The sequence below is a fragment of the Pleurodeles waltl genome, chromosome 6 (assembly GCF_031143425.1).
Source record: "Pleurodeles waltl isolate 20211129_DDA chromosome 6, aPleWal1.hap1.20221129, whole genome shotgun sequence".
In the NCBI taxonomy this organism is placed as follows: Eukaryota; Metazoa; Chordata; class Amphibia; order Caudata; family Salamandridae; genus Pleurodeles; species Pleurodeles waltl.
Window position 1 is genome coordinate 81443910 of NC_090445.1, and position 17997 is coordinate 81461906.

Genomic DNA, 17997 nt, shown 5'->3' on the forward strand with positions numbered 1-17997 from the left:
GCATTACACCGCTCGGCCATTCCGGCAGCCTACGGAGCACGGCTCTGGAGGCTGACTGCCACCTCGCGAAACAGGGTGAGTTCACACTGTTCTCTACTGGACATTTAAGTATGTGCCCAGAGACAGGTTGAGACGACAGATGCATGTATGTACCAGAGTGAGCTCCAGAGAGACTGATGGGGACATAAGACTGGAGTAGAGCGAGAGATGGAGAAAGAGAAAGGTGCCTGTGTCGAGTCAGCAGCAGAGAAAATGAAACAAAGGGGCCTCCTGGGATAACCACACACTACTTCCTCACAAAGAACACACAGAGGGTGTGTGAAATTACATAGGCACAGCAGCCTGGCTAGCTCAGTCGGTAGAGCATGAGACTCTTAATCTCAGGGTCGTGGGTTCGAGCCCCACGTTGGGCGTGATACTTTTTAAAGGCTTCTCCATTTTCGGGTTTAACATTAACTCTCACCTTTTTCAGATATATTTCGCTGAGGCTTAAAACTACACACACACACACATCCTGCAGTTTGCCTCACGATTCCCACAGGACTCCACACAACGCAGCACTTCCCGCCCTGGGAGGCGCCGCTGGGAGCGGTCCTAGGCCGAGCCTTTCCTGCGCCCTTTCCTAGCCTGAGCCGCCCTTGCTTACAGCGAGCTCGGTGTCCGCTCCGGTCCGTCCTGTCCCCCCCATCCTTTCAAAAAGAGGAGTTTAAGGTCTAATCCCCACTGGTGTTATAGTTAAAGTAGGTATGAAAACTAATTTATGTCGGCAGCAGGATTTGATAATGGTACTGGGGAACATACTGCTCTTGAATGTGGCACCTTACACCGCTCGGCCATTCCGGCAGCCTTCTTAACACAGCTCTGGAGGCTGACTGCCACCTCGCGAAACAGGGAGAGTTCACACTGTTCTCTACTGGACATTTAAGTATGTGCCCAGAGACAGGTTGAGAGGACAGATGCATGTATGTACCAGAGTGAGCTCCAGAGAGACTGATGGGGAGATAAGACTGGGGTAGAGCGAGAGATGGAGAAAGAGAAAGGTGCCTGTGTCGAGTCAGCAGTAGAGAAAATGAAACAAAGGGGCCTCCTGGGATAACCACACACTACTTCCTCACAAAGAACACACAGAGGATGCGTGAAATGACATAGGCACAGCAGCCTGGCTAGCTCAGTCGGTAGAGCTTGAGACTCTTAATCTCAGGGTCCTGGGTTCGAGCCCCACTTTGGGGGTGATGCCTTTTAAAGGCTTCTCCATTTTCGGGTTTAACATTAACTCTCACATTTTTCAGATATTTCGCTGAGGCTTAAAACTACACAAACACACACCCTGCAGTTTGCCTCACGATTCCCACAGGACTCCACACAACGCAGCACTTCCCACCCTGGGAGGTGCCGCTGGTAGCGGTCCTAGGCCGAGCCTTTCCTGCGCCCTTTCCTAGCTTGAGCTGCCCGTGCTTACAGCGAGCTCGGAGTCCGCTCCGCTCCGTCCTGTCTCCCCACATCCTTTCAAAAAGAGGAGTTTAAGGTCTCATCCCCGCTGGTGTTATGATTAAAGTAGGTATGAAAACTACTTTATGTCGGCAGCGGGAATTGATCACGGGACTGGGGAAGATACTGCTCTAGAATGTGGAGCATTACACCGCTCGGAAATTCCTGCAGCCTCCCGAACACAGCTCTGGAGGCTGACTGCCACCTCGCGAAACAGGGAGAGTTCACACTGTTCTCTACTAGACATTCAAGTATGTGCCCAGAGACAGGTTGAGAGGACAGATGCATGTATGTACCAGAGTGAGCTCCAGAGAGACTGATGGGGACATAAGACTGGGGTAGAGCGAGAGATGGAGAAAGAGAAAGGTGCCTGTGTCGAGTCAGCAGCAGAGAAAATGAAACAAAGGGGCCTCCTGGGATAACCACACACTACTTCCTCACAAAGAACACACAGAGGTTGTGCGAAACACCATAGGCACAGCAGCCCGGCTAGCTCAGTTGGTAGAGCATGAGACTCTTAATCTCAGGGTCGTGGGTTCGAGCCCCACGTTGGGCGTGATGCTTTTTAAAGGCTTCTCCATTTTCGGGTTTAACATTAACTCTCACCTTTTTCAGATATTTCGCTGAGGCTTAAAACGACACATACACACACATCCTGCCGTTTGCCTCACGATTCCCACAGGACTCCACACAACGCAGCACTTCCATCCCTGGGAGGCGCCGCTGGGAGCGGTCCTAGGCCCAGCCTTTCCTGCGCCCTCTCCTAGCCTGAGCCGCCCGTGCTTACAGCGAGCTCGGAGTCTGCTCCGGTCCGTCCTGTCCCCCCCCATCCTTTCAAAAAGAGGAGTTTAAGGTCTCATCCCCGCTGGTGTTATGATTAAAGTAGGTATGAAAACTACTTTATGTCAGCAGTGGGATTTGATCACGGGACTGGGGACGATACTGCTCTAGAATGTGGCACCTTGCACCGCTCGCCAATTCCGGCAGCCAGCGGAACATGGCTCTGGAGGCTGACTGCCACCTCGCGAAACAGGGAGAGTTCACACTGTTCTCTACTGGACATTTAAGTATGTGCCCAGAGACAGTTTGAGAGGACAGATGCATGTATGTACCAGAGTGAGCTCCAGAGAGACTGATGGGGATATAAGACTGGGGTAGAGCGAGAGATGGAGAAAGAGAAAGGTGCCTGTGTCGAGTCAGCAGTAGAGAAAATGAAACAAAGGGGCCTCCTGGGATAACCACACACTACTTCCTCACAAAGAACACACAGAGGATGCGTGAAATGACATAGGCACAGCAGCCTGGCTATCTCAGTCGGTAGAGCTTGAGAGTCTTAATCTCAGGGTCCTGGGTTCGAGCCCCACGTTGGGGGTGATGCTTTTTAAAGGCTTTTCCATTTTCGGGTTTAACATTAACTCTCACCTTTTTCAGATATTTCGCTGAGGCTTAAAACTACACACACACACACCCTGCAGTTTGCCTCACGATTCCCACAGGACTCCACACAACGCAGCACTTCCCACCCTGGGAGGTGCCGCTGGTTGCGGTCCTAGGCTGAGCCTTTCCTGCGCCCTTTCCTAGCTTGAGCTGCCCGTGCTTACAGCGAGCTCGGAGTCCGCTCCGGTCCGTCCTGTCTCCCCACATCCTTTCAAAAAGAGGAGTTTAAGGTCTCATCCCCGCTGGTGTTATGACTAAAGTAGGTATGAAAACTACTTTATGTCAGCAGTAGGATTTGATCACGGGACTGGGGACGATAATGCTCTAGAATGAGGCACCTTACACCGCTCGGCCATTCCGGCAGCCAGCGGAACACGGCTCTGGAGGCTGACTACCACCTCGCAAAACAGGGAGAGTTCACACTGTTCTCTACTGGACATTTAAGTATGTGCCCAGAGACAGGTTGAGAGGACAGATGCATGTATGTACCAGAGTGAGCTCCAGAGAGACTGATGGGGACATAAGACTGGGGTAGAGCGAGAGATGGAGAAAGAGAAAGGTGCCTGTGTCGAGTCAGCAGCAGAGAAAATGAAACAAAGGGGCCTCCTGGGATAACCACACACTACTTCCTCACAAAAAACACACAGAGGATGTGTGAAATAACATAGGCACACCAGCCCGGCTAGCTCAGTCGGTAGAGCATGAGACTCTTAATCTCAGGGTCGTGGGTTCGAGCCCCACGTTGGGCGTGATGCTTTTTAAAGGCTTATCCATTTTGGGGTTTAACATTAACTCTCACCTTTTTCAGATATTTCGCTGAGGCTTAAAACTACACACACACACACACATCCTGCAGTTTGCCTCACGATTCCCACAGGACTCCACACAACGCAGCACTTCCCACCCTGGGAGGCACCGCTGGGAGCGGTCCTAGGCCGAGCCTTTCCTGCGCCCTTTCCTAGCCTGAGCCGCCCGTGCTTACAGCGAGCTCGGAGTCCGCTCCGGTCCGTCCTGTCCCCCCCATCCTTTCAAAAAGAGGAGTTTAAGGTCTAATCCCCGCTGGTGTTATGATTAAAGTAGGTATGAAAACTACTTTATGTCAGCAGCGGGATTTGATCATGGTACTGGGGAAGATACTGCTCTTGAATGTGGCACCTTACATCGCTCGGCCATTCCGGCAGCCTACGGAACACAGTTCTGGAGGCTGACTGTCACCTTGCGAAACAGGGAGAGTTCACACTGTTCTCTACTGGACATTTAAGTATGTGCCCAGAGACAGGTTGAGAGGACAGATGCATGTATGTACCAGAGTGAGCTGCAGAGAGAGTGACGGGGACATAAGACTGGGGTAGAGCGAGAGATGGAGAAATAGAAAGGTGCCTGTGTCAAGTCAGCAGCAGAGAAAATGAAACAAAGGGGCCTCCTGGGATAACCACACACTAATTCCTCACAAAGAACACACAGAGGGTGTGTGAAATAACATAGGCACAGTAATCTGGCTAGCTCAGTCGGTAGAGCATGAGAATCTTATTCTCAGGATTGTGGGTTCGGGCCCCATGTTGGGCGTAATGCTTTTTAAAGGCTTCTCCATTTTCGGGTTTAACATTAACTCTCACCTTTTTCAGATATTTCGCTGAGGCTTCAAACTACACACACACACATCCTGCAGTTTGCCTCACAATTCCCACAGGACTCCACACAACGCAGCACTTCCCGCCCTGGGAGGCGCCGCTGGGAGCGGTCCTAGGCCCAGCCTTTCCTGCGCCCTTTCCTAGCCTGAGCTGCCCGTACTTACAGCGAGCTCGGAGTCCGCTCCGGTCCGTCCTGTCCCCCCCCATCCTTTAAAAAAGAGTAGTTTAAGGTCTCATCCCCGCTGGTGTTATGATTAAAGTAGGTATGAAAACTACTTTATGTCAGCAGCGGGATTTGATCATGGTACTGGAGAAAATACTGCTCTTGAATGTGGCGCATTACACCGCTCGGCCATTCCGGCAGCCTACGGAGCACGGCTCTGGAGGCTGACTGCCACCTCGCGAAACAGGGTGAGTTCACACTGTTCTCTACTGGACATTTAAGTATGTGCCCAGAGACAGGTTGAGACGACAGATGCATGTATGTACCAGAGTGAGCTCCAGAGAGACTGATGGGGACATAAGACTGGAGTAGAGCGAGAGATGGAGAAAGAGAAAGGTGCCTGTGTCGAGTCAGCAGCAGAGAAAATGAAACAAAGGGGCCTCCTGGGATAACCACACACTACTTCCTCACAAAGAACACACAGAGGGTGTGTGAAATTACATAGGCACAGCAGGCTGGCTAGCTCAGTCAGTAGAGCATGAGACTCTTAATCTCAGGGTCGTGGGTTTGAGCCCCACGTTGGGCGTGATACTTTTTAAAGGCTTCTCCATTTTCGGGTTTAACATTAACTCTCACCTTTTTCAGATATATTTCGCTGAGGCTTAAAACTACACACACACACACATCCTGCAGTTTGCCTCACGATTCCCACAGGACTCCACACAACGCAGCACTTCCCGCCCTGGGAGGCGCTGCTGGGAGCGGTCCTAGGCCGAGCCTTTCCTGCGCCCTTTCCTAGCCTGAGCCGCCCTTGCTTACAGCGAGCTCGGTGTCCGCTCCGGTCCGTTCTGTCCCCCCCATCCTTTCAAAAAGAGGAGTTTAAGGTCTAATCCCCTCTGGTGTTATAGTTAAAGTAGGTATGAAAACTAATTTATGTCGGCAGCAGGATTTGATAATGGTACTGGGGAACATACTGCTTTTGAACGTGGCACCTTACACCGCTCGGCCATTCCGGCAGCCTTCTTAACACAGCTCTGGAGGCTGACTGCCACCTCGCGAAACAGGGAGAGTTCACACTGTTCTCTACTGGACATTTAAGTATGTGCCCAGAGACAGGTTGAGAGGACAGATGCATGTATGTACCAGAGTGAGCTCCAGAGAGACTGATGGGGAGATAAGACTGGGGTAGAGCGAGAGATGGAGAAAGAGAAAGGTGCCTGTGTCGAGTCAGCAGTAGAGAAAATGAAACAAAGGGGCCTCCTGGGATAACCACACACTACTTCCTCACAAAGAACACACAGAGGATGCGTGAAACAACATAGGCACAGCAGCCTGGCTAGCTCAGTCGGTAGAGCTTGAGACTCTTAATCTCAGGGTCCTGGGTTTGAGCCCCACGTTGGGGGTGATGCTTTTTAAAGGCTTCTCCATTTTCGGGTTTAACATTAACTCTCACATTTTTCAGATATTTCGCTGAGGCTTAAAACTACACAAACACACACCCTGCAGTTTGCCTCACGATTCCCACAGGACTCCACACAACGCAGCACTTCCCACCCTGGGAGGTGCCGCTGGTAGCGGTCCTAGGCCGAGCCTTTCCTGCGCCCTTTCCTAGCTTGAGCTGCCCGTGCTTACAGCGAGCTCGGAGTCCGCTCCGGTCCGTCCTGTCTCCCCACATCCTTTCAAAAAGAGGAGTTTAAGGTCTCATCCCCGCTGGTGTTATGATTAAAGTAGGTATGAAAACTACTTTATGTCGGCAGCGGGAATTGATCACGGGACTGGGGAAGATACTGCTCTAGAATGTGGAGCCTTACACCGCTCGGAAATTCCGGCAGCCTCCCGAACACAGCTCTGGAGGCTGACTGCCACCTCGCGAAACAGGGAGAGTTCACACTGTTCTCTACTAGACATTCAAGTATGTGCCCAGAGACAGGTTGAGAGGACAGATGCATGTATGTACCAGAGTGAGCTCCAGAGAGACTGATGGGGACATAAGACTGGGGTAGAGCGAGAGATGGAGAAAGAGAAAGGTGCCTGTGTCGAGTCAGCAGCAGAGAAAATGAAACAAAGGGGCCTCCTGGGATAACCACACACTACTTCCTCACAAAGAACACACAGAGGTTGTGCGAAACACCATAGGCACAGCAGCCTGGCTAGCTCAGTCGGTAGAGCATGAGACTCTTAATCTCAGGGTCGTGGGTTCGAGCCCCACGTTGGGCGTGATGCTTTTTAAAGGCCTCTCCATTTTCGGGTTTAACATTATCTCTCACCTTTTTCAGATATTTCGCTGAGGCTTAAAACGACACACACACACACATCCTGCCGTTTGCCTCACGATTCCCACAGGACTCCACACAACGCAGCACTTCCATCCCTGGGAGGCGCCGCTGGGAGCGGTCCTAGGCCCAGCCTTTCCTGCGCCCTCTCCTAGCCTGAGCCGCCCGTGCTTACAGCGAGCTCGGAGTCTGCTCCGGTCCGTCCTGTCCCCCCCCATCCTTTCAAAAAGAGGAGTTTAAGGTCTCATCCCCGCTGGTGTTATGATTAAAGTAGGTATGAAAACTACTTTATGTCAGCAGTGGGATTTGATCACGGGACTGGGGACGATACTGCTCTAGAATGTGGCACCTTGCACCGCTCGCCAATTCCGGCAGCCAGCGGAACATGGCTCTGGAGGCTGACTGCCACCTCGCGAAACAGGGAGAGTTCACACTGTTCTCTACTGGACATTTAAGTATGTGCCCAGAGACAGTTTGAGAGGACAGATGCATGTATGTACCAGAGTGAGCTCCAGAGAGACTGATGGGGACATAAGACTGGGGTAGAGCGAGAGATGGAGAAAGAGAAAGGTGCCTGTGTCGAGTCAGCAGTAGAGAAAATGAAACAAAGGGGCCTCCTGGGATAACCACACACTACTTCCTCACAAAGAACACACAGAGGATGCGTGAAATGCCATAGGTACAGCACCCCGGCTAGCTCAGTCGGTAGAGCTTGAGACTCTTAATCTCAGGGTCCTGGGTTCGAGCCCCACGTTGGGGGTGATGCTTTTTAAAGGCTTCTCCATTTTCGGGTTTAACATTAACTCTCACATTTTTCAGATATTTCGCTGAGGCTTAAAACTACACAAACACACACCCTGCAGTTTGCCTCACGATTCCCACAGGACTCCACACAACGCAGCACTTCCCACCCTGGGAGGTGCCGCTGGTAGCGGTCCTAGGCCGAGCCTTTCCTGCGCCCTTTCCTAGCTTGAGCTGCCCGTGCTTACAGCGAGCTCGGAGTCCGCTCCGGTCCGTCCTGTCTCCCCACATCCTTTCAAAAAGAGGAGTTTAAGGTCTCATCCCCACTGGTGTTATGATTAAAGTAGGTATGAAAACTACTTTATGTCGGCAGCGGGAATTGATCACGGGACTGGGGAAGATACTGCTCTAGAATGTGGAGCCTTACACCGCTCGGAAATTCCGGCAGCCTCCCGAACACAGCTCTGGAGGCTGACTGCCACCTCGCGAAACAGGGAGAGTTCACACTGTTCTCTACTAGACATTCAAGTATGTGCCCAGAGACAGGTTGAGAGGACAGATGCATGTATGTACCAGAGTGAGCTCCAGAGAGACTGATGGGGACATAAGACTGGGGTAGAGCGAGAGATGGAGAAAGAGAAAGGTGCCTGTGTCGAGTCAGCAGCAGAGAAAATGAAACAAAGGGGCCTCCTGGGATAACCACACACTACTTCCTCACAAAGAACACACAGAGGATGCGTGAAATGACATAGGCACAGCAGCCCGGCTAGCTCAGTCGGTAGAGCTTGAGAGTCTTAATCTCAGGGTCCTGGGTTCGAGCCCCACGTTGGGGGTGATGCTTTTTAAAGGCTTCTCCATTTTCGGGTTTAACATTAACTCTCACCTTTTTCAGATATTTCGCTGAGGCTTAAAACTACACACACACACACCCTGCAGTTTGCCTCACGATTCCCACAGGACTCCACACAACGCAGCACTTCCCACCCTGGGAGGTGCCGCTGGTTGCGGTCCTAGGCTGAGCCTTTCCTGCGCCCTTTCCTAGCTTGAGCTGCCCGTGCTTACAGCGAGCTCGGAGTCCGCTCCGGTCCGTCCTGTCTCCCCACATCCTTTCAAAAAGAGGAGTTTAAGGTCTCATCCCCGCTGGTGTTATGACTAAAGTAGGTATGAAAACTACTTTATGTCAGCAGTAGGATTAGATCACGGGACTGGGGACGATAATGCTCTAGAATGTGGCACCTTACACCGCTCGGCCATTCCGGCAGCCAGCGGAACACGGCTCTGGAGGCTGACTGCCACCTCGCGAAACAGGGAGAGTTCACACTGTTCTCTACTGGACATTTAAGTATGTGCCCAGAGACAGGTTGAGAGGACAGATGCATGTATGTACCAGAGTGAGCTCCAGAGAGACTGATGGGGACATAAGACTGGGGTAGAGCGAGAGATGGAGAAAGAGAAAGGTGCCTGTGTCGAGTCAGCAGCAGAGAAAATGAAACAAAGGGGCCTCCTGGGATAACCACACACTACTTCCTCACAAAGAACACACAGAGGATGTGTGAAATGACATAGGCACACCAGCCAAGCTAGCTCAGTCGGTAGAGCATGAGACTCTTAATCTCAGGGTCGTGGGTTCGAGCCCCACGTTGGGCGTGATGCTTTTTAAAGGCTTATCCATTTTGGGGTTTAACATTAACTCTCACCTTTTTCAGATATTTCGCTGAGGCTTAAAACTACACACACACACACACATCCTGCAGTTTGCCTCACGATTCCCACAGGACTCCACACAACGCAGCACTTCCCACCCTGGGAGGCGCCGCTGGGAGCGGTCCTAGGCCGAGCCTTTCCTGCGCCCTTTCCTAGCCTGAGCCGCCCGTGCTTACAGCGAGCTCGGAGTCCGCTCCGGTCGGTCCTGTCCCCCCCCATCCTTTCAAAAAGAGGAGTTTAAGGTCTAATCCCCGCTGGTGTTATGATTAAAGTAGGTATGAAAACTACTTTATGTCGGCAGCGGGAATTGATTACGGGATTGGGGAAGATACTGCTCTTGAATGTGGTACCTTACACTGCTCGGAAATTCCGGCAGCCTCCGGAACACGGCTCTGGAGGCTGACTGCCACCTCGCGAAACAGGGAGAGTTCACACTGTTCTCTACTGGACATTTAAGTATGTGCCCAGAGACAGGTTGAGAGGACAGATGAATGTATGTACCAGAGTGAGCTCCAGAGAGACTGATGGGGCCATATGACTGGGGTAGAGCGAGAGATGGAGAAAGAGAAAGGTGCCTGTGTCGAGTCAGCAGCAGAGAAAATGAAACAAAGGGGCCTCCTGGGATAACCACACACTACTTCCTCACAAAGAACACACAGAGTGTGTGTGAAATGACATAGGCAAAGCAACCCGGCTAGCTCAGTCGGAAGAGCATGAGACTCTTAATCTCAGGGTTGTGGGTTCGAGCCCCACGTTAGGCGTGATGCTTTTTAAAGGCTTCTCCATTTTCAGGATTAACATTAACTCTCACCTTTTTCAGATATTTCGCTGAGGCTTAAAACTACACACACACACATCCTGCAGTTTGCCTCACGATTCCCACAGGACTCCACACAACGCAGCACTTCCCGCCCTGGGAGGCGCCGCTGGGAGCGGTCCTAGGCTGAGCCTTTCCTGCGCCCTTTCCTAGCCTGAGCCGCCCGTGCTTACAGCGAGCTCGGAGTCCGCTCCGGTCCGTCCTGTCCCCCCCTCATCCTTTCAAAAAGAGGAGTTTAAGGTCTCATCCCCGCTGGTGTTATGATTAAAGTAGATATGAAAACTACTTTATGTCGGCAGCAGGATTTGATCACGGGACTGGGGAAGATAGTGCTCTTGAATATGGCACCTTACACCGCACGGCCATTCCGGCAGCCTCCGGAACACGGCTCTGGAGGCTGACTGCCACCTCGCTAAACAGGGAGAGTTCACACTGTTCTCTACTGGACATTTAAGTATGTGCCCAGAGACAGGTTGAGAGGACAGATGCATGTATGTACCAGAGTGAGCTCCAGAGAGACTGATGGGGACATAAGACTGGGGTAGAGCGAGAGATGGAGAAAGAGAAAGGTGCCTGTGTCGAGTCAGCAGCAGAGAAAATGAAACAAAGGGGCCTCCTGGGATAACCACACACTACTTCCTCACAGAGAACACACAGAGGGTGTGTGAAACAACCCAGGCACAGCATCCTGGCTAGCTCAGTCGGTAGAGCATAAGACTCTCAATCTCAGGGTTGTGGGTTTGAGCCCCATGTTGGGCGTGATTCTTTTTAAAGGCTTATCCATTTTCGGGTTTAACATTAACTCTCACCTTTTTCAGATATTTCACTGAGGCTTAAAACTACACACACACACACATCCTGCAGTTTGCCTCACGATTCCCACAGGACTCCACACAACGCAGCACTTCCCGCCCTGGGAGGCGCCGCTGGGAGCGGTCCTAGGCTGAGCCTTTCCTGCGCCCTTTCCTAGCCTGAGCAGCCCGTGCTTACAGCGAGCTCGGAGTCCGCTCCGGTCCGTCCTGTCCCCCCCTCATCCTTTCAAAAAGAGGAGTTTAAGGTCTCATCCCCGCTGGTGTTATGATTAAAGTAGATATGAAAACTACTTTATGTCGGCAGCAGGATTTGATCACGGGACTGGGGAAGATAGTGCTCTTGAATATGGCACCTTACACCGCACGGCCATTCCGGCAGCCTCCGGAACACGGCTCTGGAGGCTGACTGCCACCTCGCTAAACAGGGAGAGTTCACACTGTTCTCTACTGGACATTTAAGTATGTGCCCAGAGACAGGTTGAGAGGACAGATGCATGTATGTACCAGAGTGAGCTCCAGAGAGACTGATGGGGACATAAGACTGGGGTAGAGCGAGAGATGGAGAAAGAGAAAGGTGCCTGTGTCGAGTCAGCAGCAGAGAAAATGAAACAAAGGGGCCTCCTGGGATAACCACACACTACTTCCTCACAAAGAACACACAGAGGATGTGTGAAATGACATAGGCACACCAGCCCGGCTAGCTCAGTCGGTAGAGCATGAGACTCTTAATCTCAGGGTCGTGGGTTCGAGCCCCACGTTGGGCGTGATGCTTTTTAAAGGCTTATCCATTTTGGGGTTTAACATTAACTCTCACCTTTTTCAGATATTTCGCTGAGGCTTAAAACTACACACACACACACACATCCTGCAGTTTGCCTCACGATTCCCACAGGACTCCACACAACGCAGCACTTCCCACCCTGGGAGGCGCCGCTGGGAGCGGTCCTAGGCCGAGCCTTTCCTGCGCCCTTTCCTAGCCTGAGCCGCCCGTGCTTACAGCGAGCTCGGAGTCCGCTCCGGTCCGTCCTGTCCCCCCCATCCTTTCAAAAAGAGGAGTTTAAGGTCTAATCCCCGCTGGTGTTATGATTAAAGTAGGTATGAAAACTACTTTATGTCAGCAGCGGGATTTGATCATGGTACTGGGGAAGATACTGCTCTTGAATGTGGCACCTTACATCGCTCGGCCATTCCGGCAGCCTACGGAACACAGTTCTGGAGGCTGACTGTCACCTTGCGAAACAGGGAGAGTTCACACTGTTCTCTACTGGACATTTAAGTATGTGCCCAGAGACAGGTTGAGAGGACAGATGCATGTATGTACCAGAGTGAGCTGCAGAGAGAGTGACGGGGACATAAGACTGGGGTAGAGCGAGAGATGGAGAAATAGAAAGGTGCCTGTGTCAAGTCAGCAGCAGAGAAAATGAAACAAAGGGGCCTCCTGGGATAACCACACACTAATTCCTCACAAAGAACACACAGAGGGTGTGTGAAATAACATAGGCACAGTAATCTGGCTAGCTCAGTCGGTAGAGCATGAGAATCTTATTCTCAGGATTGTGGGTTCGGGCCCCATGTTGGGCGTAATGCTTTTTAAAGGCTTCTCCATTTTCGGGTTTAACATTAACTCTCACCTTTTTCAGATATTTCGCTGAGGCTTCAAACTACACACACACACATCCTGCAGTTTGCCTCACAATTCCCACAGGACTCCACACAACGCAGCACTTCCCGCCCTGGGAGGCGCCGCTGGGAGCGGTCCTAGGCCCAGCCTTTCCTGCGCCCTTTCCTAGCCTGAGCTGCCCGTACTTACAGCGAGCTCGGAGTCCGCTCCGGTCCGTCCTGTCCCCCCCCATCCTTTAAAAAAGAGTAGTTTAAGGTCTCATCCCCGCTGGTGTTATGATTAAAGTAGGTATGAAAACTACTTTATGTCAGCAGCGGGATTTGATCATGGTACTGGAGAAAATACTGCTCTTGAATGTGGCGCATTACAACACTCGGCCATTCCGGCAGCCTACGGAGCACGGCTCTGGAGGCTGACTGCCACCTCGCGAAACAGGGTGAGTTCACACTGTTCTCTACTGGACATTTAAGTATGTGCCCAGAGACAGGTTGAGACGACAGATGCATGTATGTACCAGAGTGAGCTCCAGAGAGACTGATGGGGACATAAGACTGGAGTAGAGCGAGAGATGGAGAAAGAGAAAGGTGCCTGTGTCGAGTCAGCAGCAGAGAAAATGAAACAAAGGGGCCTCCTGGGATAACCACACACTACTTCCTCACAAAGAACACACAGAGGGTGTGTGAAATTACATAGGCACAGCAGGCTGGCTAGCTCAGTCAGTAGAGCATGAGACTCTTAATCTCAGGGTCGTCGGTTTGAGCCCCACGTTGGGCGTGATACTTTTTAAAGGCTTCTCCATTTTCGGGTTTAACATTAACTCTCACCTTTTTCAGATATATTTCGCTGAGGCTTAAAACTACACACACACACACATCCTGCAGTTTGCCTCACGATTCCCACAGGACTCCACACAACGCAGCACTTCCCGCCCTGGGAGGCGCTGCTGGGAGCGGTCCTAGGCCGAGCCTTTCCTGCGCCCTTTCCTAGCCTGAGCCGCCCTTGCTTACAGCGAGCTCGGTGTCCGCTCCGGTCCGTTCTGTCCCCCCCATCCTTTCAAAAAGAGGAGTTTAAGGTCTAATCCCCTCTGGTGTTATAGTTAAAGTAGGTATGAAAACTAATTTATGTCGGCAGCAGGATTTGATAATGGTACTGGGGAACATACTGCTTTTGAACGTGGCACCTTACACCGCTCGGCCATTCCGGCAGCCTTCTTAACACAGCTCTGGAGGCTGACTGCCACCTCGCGAAACAGGGAGAGTTCACACTGTTCTCTACTGGACATTTAAGTATGTGCCCAGAGACAGGTTGAGAGGACAGATGCATGTATGTACCAGAGTGAGCTCCAGAGAGACTGATGGGGAGATAAGACTGGGGTAGAGCGAGAGATGGAGAAAGAGAAAGGTGCCTGTGTCGAGTCAGCAGTAGAGAAAATGAAACAAAGGGGCCTCCTGGGATAACCACACACTACTTCCTCACAAAGAACACACAGAGGATGCGTGAAACAACATAGGCACAGCAGCCTGGCTAGCTCAGTCGGTAGAGCTTGAGACTCTTAATCTCAGGGTCCTGGGTTTGAGCCCCACGTTGGGGGTGATGCTTTTTAAAGGCTTCTCCATTTTCGGGTTTAACATTAACTCTCACATTTTTCAGATATTTCGCTGAGGCTTAAAACTACACAAACACACACCCTGCAGTTTGCCTCACGATTCCCACAGGACTCCACACAACGCAGCACTTCCCACCCTGGGAGGTGCCGCTGGTAGCGGTCCTAGGCCGAGCCTTTCCTGCGCCCTTTCCTAGCTTGAGCTGCCCGTGCTTACAGCGAGCTCGGAGTCCGCTCCGGTCCGTCCTGTCTCCCCACATCCTTTCAAAAAGAGGAGTTTAAGGTCTCATCCCCGCTGGTGTTATGATTAAAGTAGGTATGAAAACTACTTTATGTCGGCAGCGGGAATTGATCACGGGACTGGGGAAGATACTGCTCTAGAATGTGGAGCCTTACACCGCTCGGAAATTCCGGCAGCCTCCCGAACACAGCTCTGGAGGCTGACTGCCACCTCGCGAAACAGGGAGAGTTCACACTGTTCTCTACTAGACATTCAAGTATGTGCCCAGAGACAGGTTGAGAGGACAGATGCATGTATGTACCAGAGTGAGCTCCAGAGAGACTGATGGGGACATAAGACTGGGGTAGAGCGAGAGATGGAGAAAGAGAAAGGTGCCTGTGTCGAGTCAGCAGCAGAGAAAATGAAACAAAGGGGCCTCCTGGGATAACCACACACTACTTCCTCACAAAGAACACACAGAGGTTGTGCGAAACACCATAGGCACAGCAGCCTGGCTAGCTCAGTCGGTAGAGCATGAGACTCTTAATCTCAGGGTCGTGGGTTCGAGCCCCACGTTGGGCGTGATGCTTTTTAAAGGCCTCTCCATTTTCGGGTTTAACATTATCTCTCACCTTTTTCAGATATTTCGCTGAGGCTTAAAACGACACACACACACACATCCTGCCGTTTGCCTCACGATTCCCACAGGACTCCACACAACGCAGCACTTCCATCCCTGGGAGGCGCCGCTGGGAGCGGTCCTAGGCCCAGCCTTTCCTGCGCCCTCTCCTAGCCTGAGCCGCCCGTGCTTACAGCGAGCTCGGAGTCTGCTCCGGTCCGTCCTGTCCCCCCCCATCCTTTCAAAAAGAGGAGTTTAAGGTCTCATCCCCGCTGGTGTTATGATTAAAGTAGGTATGAAAACTACTTTATGTCAGCAGTGGGATTTGATCACGGGACTGGGGACGATACTGCTCTAGAATGTGGCACCTTGCACCGCTCGCCAATTCCGGCAGCCAGCGGAACATGGCTCTGGAGGCTGACTGCCACCTCGCGAAACAGGGAGAGTTCACACTGTTCTCTACTGGACATTTAAGTATGTGCCCAGAGACAGTTTGAGAGGACAGATGCATGTATGTACCAGAGTGAGCTCCAGAGAGACTGATGGGGACATAAGACTGGGGTAGAGCGAGAGATGGAGAAAGAGAAAGGTGCCTGTGTCGAGTCAGCAGTAGAGAAAATGAAACAAAGGGGCCTCCTGGGATAACCACACACTACTTCCTCACAAAGAACACACAGAGGATGCGTGAAATGCCATAGGTACAGCACCCCGGCTAGCTCAGTCGGTAGAGCTTGAGACTCTTAATCTCAGGGTCCTGGGTTCGAGCCCCACGTTGGGGGTGATGCTTTTTAAAGGCTTCTCCATTTTCGGGTTTAACATTAACTCTCACATTTTTCAGATATTTCGCTGAGGCTTAAAACTACACAAACACACACCCTGCAGTTTGCCTCACGATTCCCACAGGACTCCACACAACGCAGCACTTCCCACCCTGGGAGGTGCCGCTGGTAGCGGTCCTAGGCCGAGCCTTTCCTGCGCCCTTTCCTAGCTTGAGCTGCCCGTGCTTACAGCGAGCTCGGAGTCCGCTCCGGTCCGTCCTGTCTCCCCACATCCTTTCAAAAAGAGGAGTTTAAGGTCTCATCCCCGCTGGTGTTATGATTAAAGTAGGTATGAAAACTACTTTATGTCGGCAGCGGGAATTGATCACGGGACTGGGGAAGATACTGCTCTAGAATGTGGAGCCTTACACCGCTCGGAAATTCCGGCAGCCTCCCGAACACAGCTCTGGAGGCTGACTGCCACCTCGCGAAACAGGGAGAGTTCACACTGTTCTCTACTAGACATTCAAGTATGTGCCCAGAGACAGGTTGAGAGGACAGATGCATGTATGTACCAGAGTGAGCTCCAGAGAGACTGATGGGGACATAAGACTGGGGTAGAGCGAGAGATGGAGAAAGAGAAAGGTGCCTGTGTCGAGTCAGCAGCAGAGAAAATGAAACAAAGGGGCCTCCTGGGATAACCACACACTACTTCCTCACAAAGAACACACAGAGGATGCGTGAAATGACATAGGCACAGCAGCCCGGCTAGCTCAGTCGGTAGAGCTTGAGAGTCTTAATCTCAGGGTCCTGGGTTCGAGCCCCACGTTGGGGGTGATGCTTTTTAAAGGCTTCTCCATTTTCGGGTTTAACATTAACTCTCACCTTTTTCAGATATTTCGCTGAGGCTTAAAACTACACACACACACACCCTGCAGTTTGCCTCACGATTCCCACAGGACTCCACACAACGCAGCACTTCCCACCCTGGGAGGTGCCGCTGGTTGCGGTCCTAGGCTGAGCCTTTCCTGCGCCCTTTCCTAGCTTGAGCTGCCCGTGCTTACAGCGAGCTCGGAGTCCGCTCCGGTCCGTCCTGTCTCCCCACATCCTTTCAAAAAGAGGAGTTTAAGGTCTCATCCCCGCTGGTGTTATGACTAAAGTAGGTATGAAAACTACTTTATGTCAGCAGTAGGATTAGATCACGGGACTGGGGACGATAATGCTCTAGAATGTGGCACCTTACACCGCTCGGCCATTCCGGCAGCCAGCGGAACACGGCTCTGGAGGCTGACTGCCACCTCGCGAAACAGGGAGAGTTCACACTGTTCTCTACTGGACATTTAAGTATGTGCCCAGAGACAGGTTGAGAGGACAGATGCATGTATGTACCAGAGTGAGCTCCAGAGAGACTGATGGGGACATAAGACTGGGGTAGAGCGAGAGATGGAGAAAGAGAAAGGTGCCTGTGTCGAGTCAGCAGCAGAGAAAATGAAACAAAGGGGCCTCCTGGGATAACCACACACTACTTCCTCACAAAGAACACACAGAGGATGTGTGAAATGACATAGGCACACCAGCCAAGCTAGCTCAGTCGGTAGAGCATGAGACTCTTAATCTCAGGGTCGTGGGTTCGAGCCCCACGTTGGGCGTGATGCTTTTTAAAGGCTTATCCATTTTGGGGTTTAACATTAACTCTCACCTTTTTCAGATATTTCGCTGAGGCTTAAAACTACACACACACACACACATCCTGCAGTTTGCCTCACGATTCCCACAGGACTCCACACAACGCAGCACTTCCCACCCTGGGAGGCGCCGCTGGGAGCGGTCCTAGGCCGAGCCTTTCCTGCGCCCTTTCCTAGCCTGAGCCGCCCGTGCTTACAGCGAGCTCGGAGTCCGCTCCGGTCGGTCCTGTCCCCCCCCATCCTTTCAAAAAGAGGAGTTTAAGGTCTAATCCCCGCTGGTGTTATGATTAAAGTAGGTATGAAAACTACTTTATGTCGGCAGCGGGAATTGATTACGGGATTGGGGAAGATACTGCTCTTGAATGTGGTACCTTACACTGCTCGGAAATTCCGGCAGCCTCCGGAACACGGCTCTGGAGGCTGAC

At 51.9% G+C, this 17997-nt stretch overlaps 7 non-coding genes across 7 annotated transcripts; all 7 read left to right on the forward strand.

The window, feature by feature from the left end:
• The first annotated feature begins 340 nt into the window (after positions 1 to 340).
• Positions 341 to 413, forward strand: TRNAK-CUU (transfer RNA lysine (anticodon CUU)). The gene has a single exon. It is a non-coding gene; the product is annotated as a tRNA-Lys (tRNA).
• Positions 414 to 1971: 1558 nt separating this feature from the next.
• Positions 1972 to 2044, forward strand: TRNAK-CUU (transfer RNA lysine (anticodon CUU)). The gene has a single exon. It is a non-coding gene; the product is annotated as a tRNA-Lys (tRNA).
• Positions 2045 to 3601: 1557 nt separating this feature from the next.
• On the forward strand, positions 3602 to 3674 carry TRNAK-CUU (transfer RNA lysine (anticodon CUU)). Its single transcript has one exon. It is a non-coding gene; the product is annotated as a tRNA-Lys (tRNA).
• A 3189-nt stretch (positions 3675 to 6863) lies between these two features.
• On the forward strand, positions 6864 to 6936 carry TRNAK-CUU (transfer RNA lysine (anticodon CUU)). Its single transcript has one exon. It is a non-coding gene; the product is annotated as a tRNA-Lys (tRNA).
• Positions 6937 to 10940: 4004 nt separating this feature from the next.
• Positions 10941 to 11013, forward strand: TRNAE-CUC (transfer RNA glutamic acid (anticodon CUC)). Its single transcript has one exon. It is a non-coding gene; the product is annotated as a tRNA-Glu (tRNA).
• A 744-nt stretch (positions 11014 to 11757) lies between these two features.
• TRNAK-CUU (transfer RNA lysine (anticodon CUU)) lies at positions 11758 to 11830 on the forward strand. The gene has a single exon. It is a non-coding gene; the product is annotated as a tRNA-Lys (tRNA).
• Positions 11831 to 15019: 3189 nt separating this feature from the next.
• TRNAK-CUU (transfer RNA lysine (anticodon CUU)) lies at positions 15020 to 15092 on the forward strand. The gene has a single exon. It is a non-coding gene; the product is annotated as a tRNA-Lys (tRNA).
• Positions 15093 to 17997: the final 2905 nt, after the last annotated feature.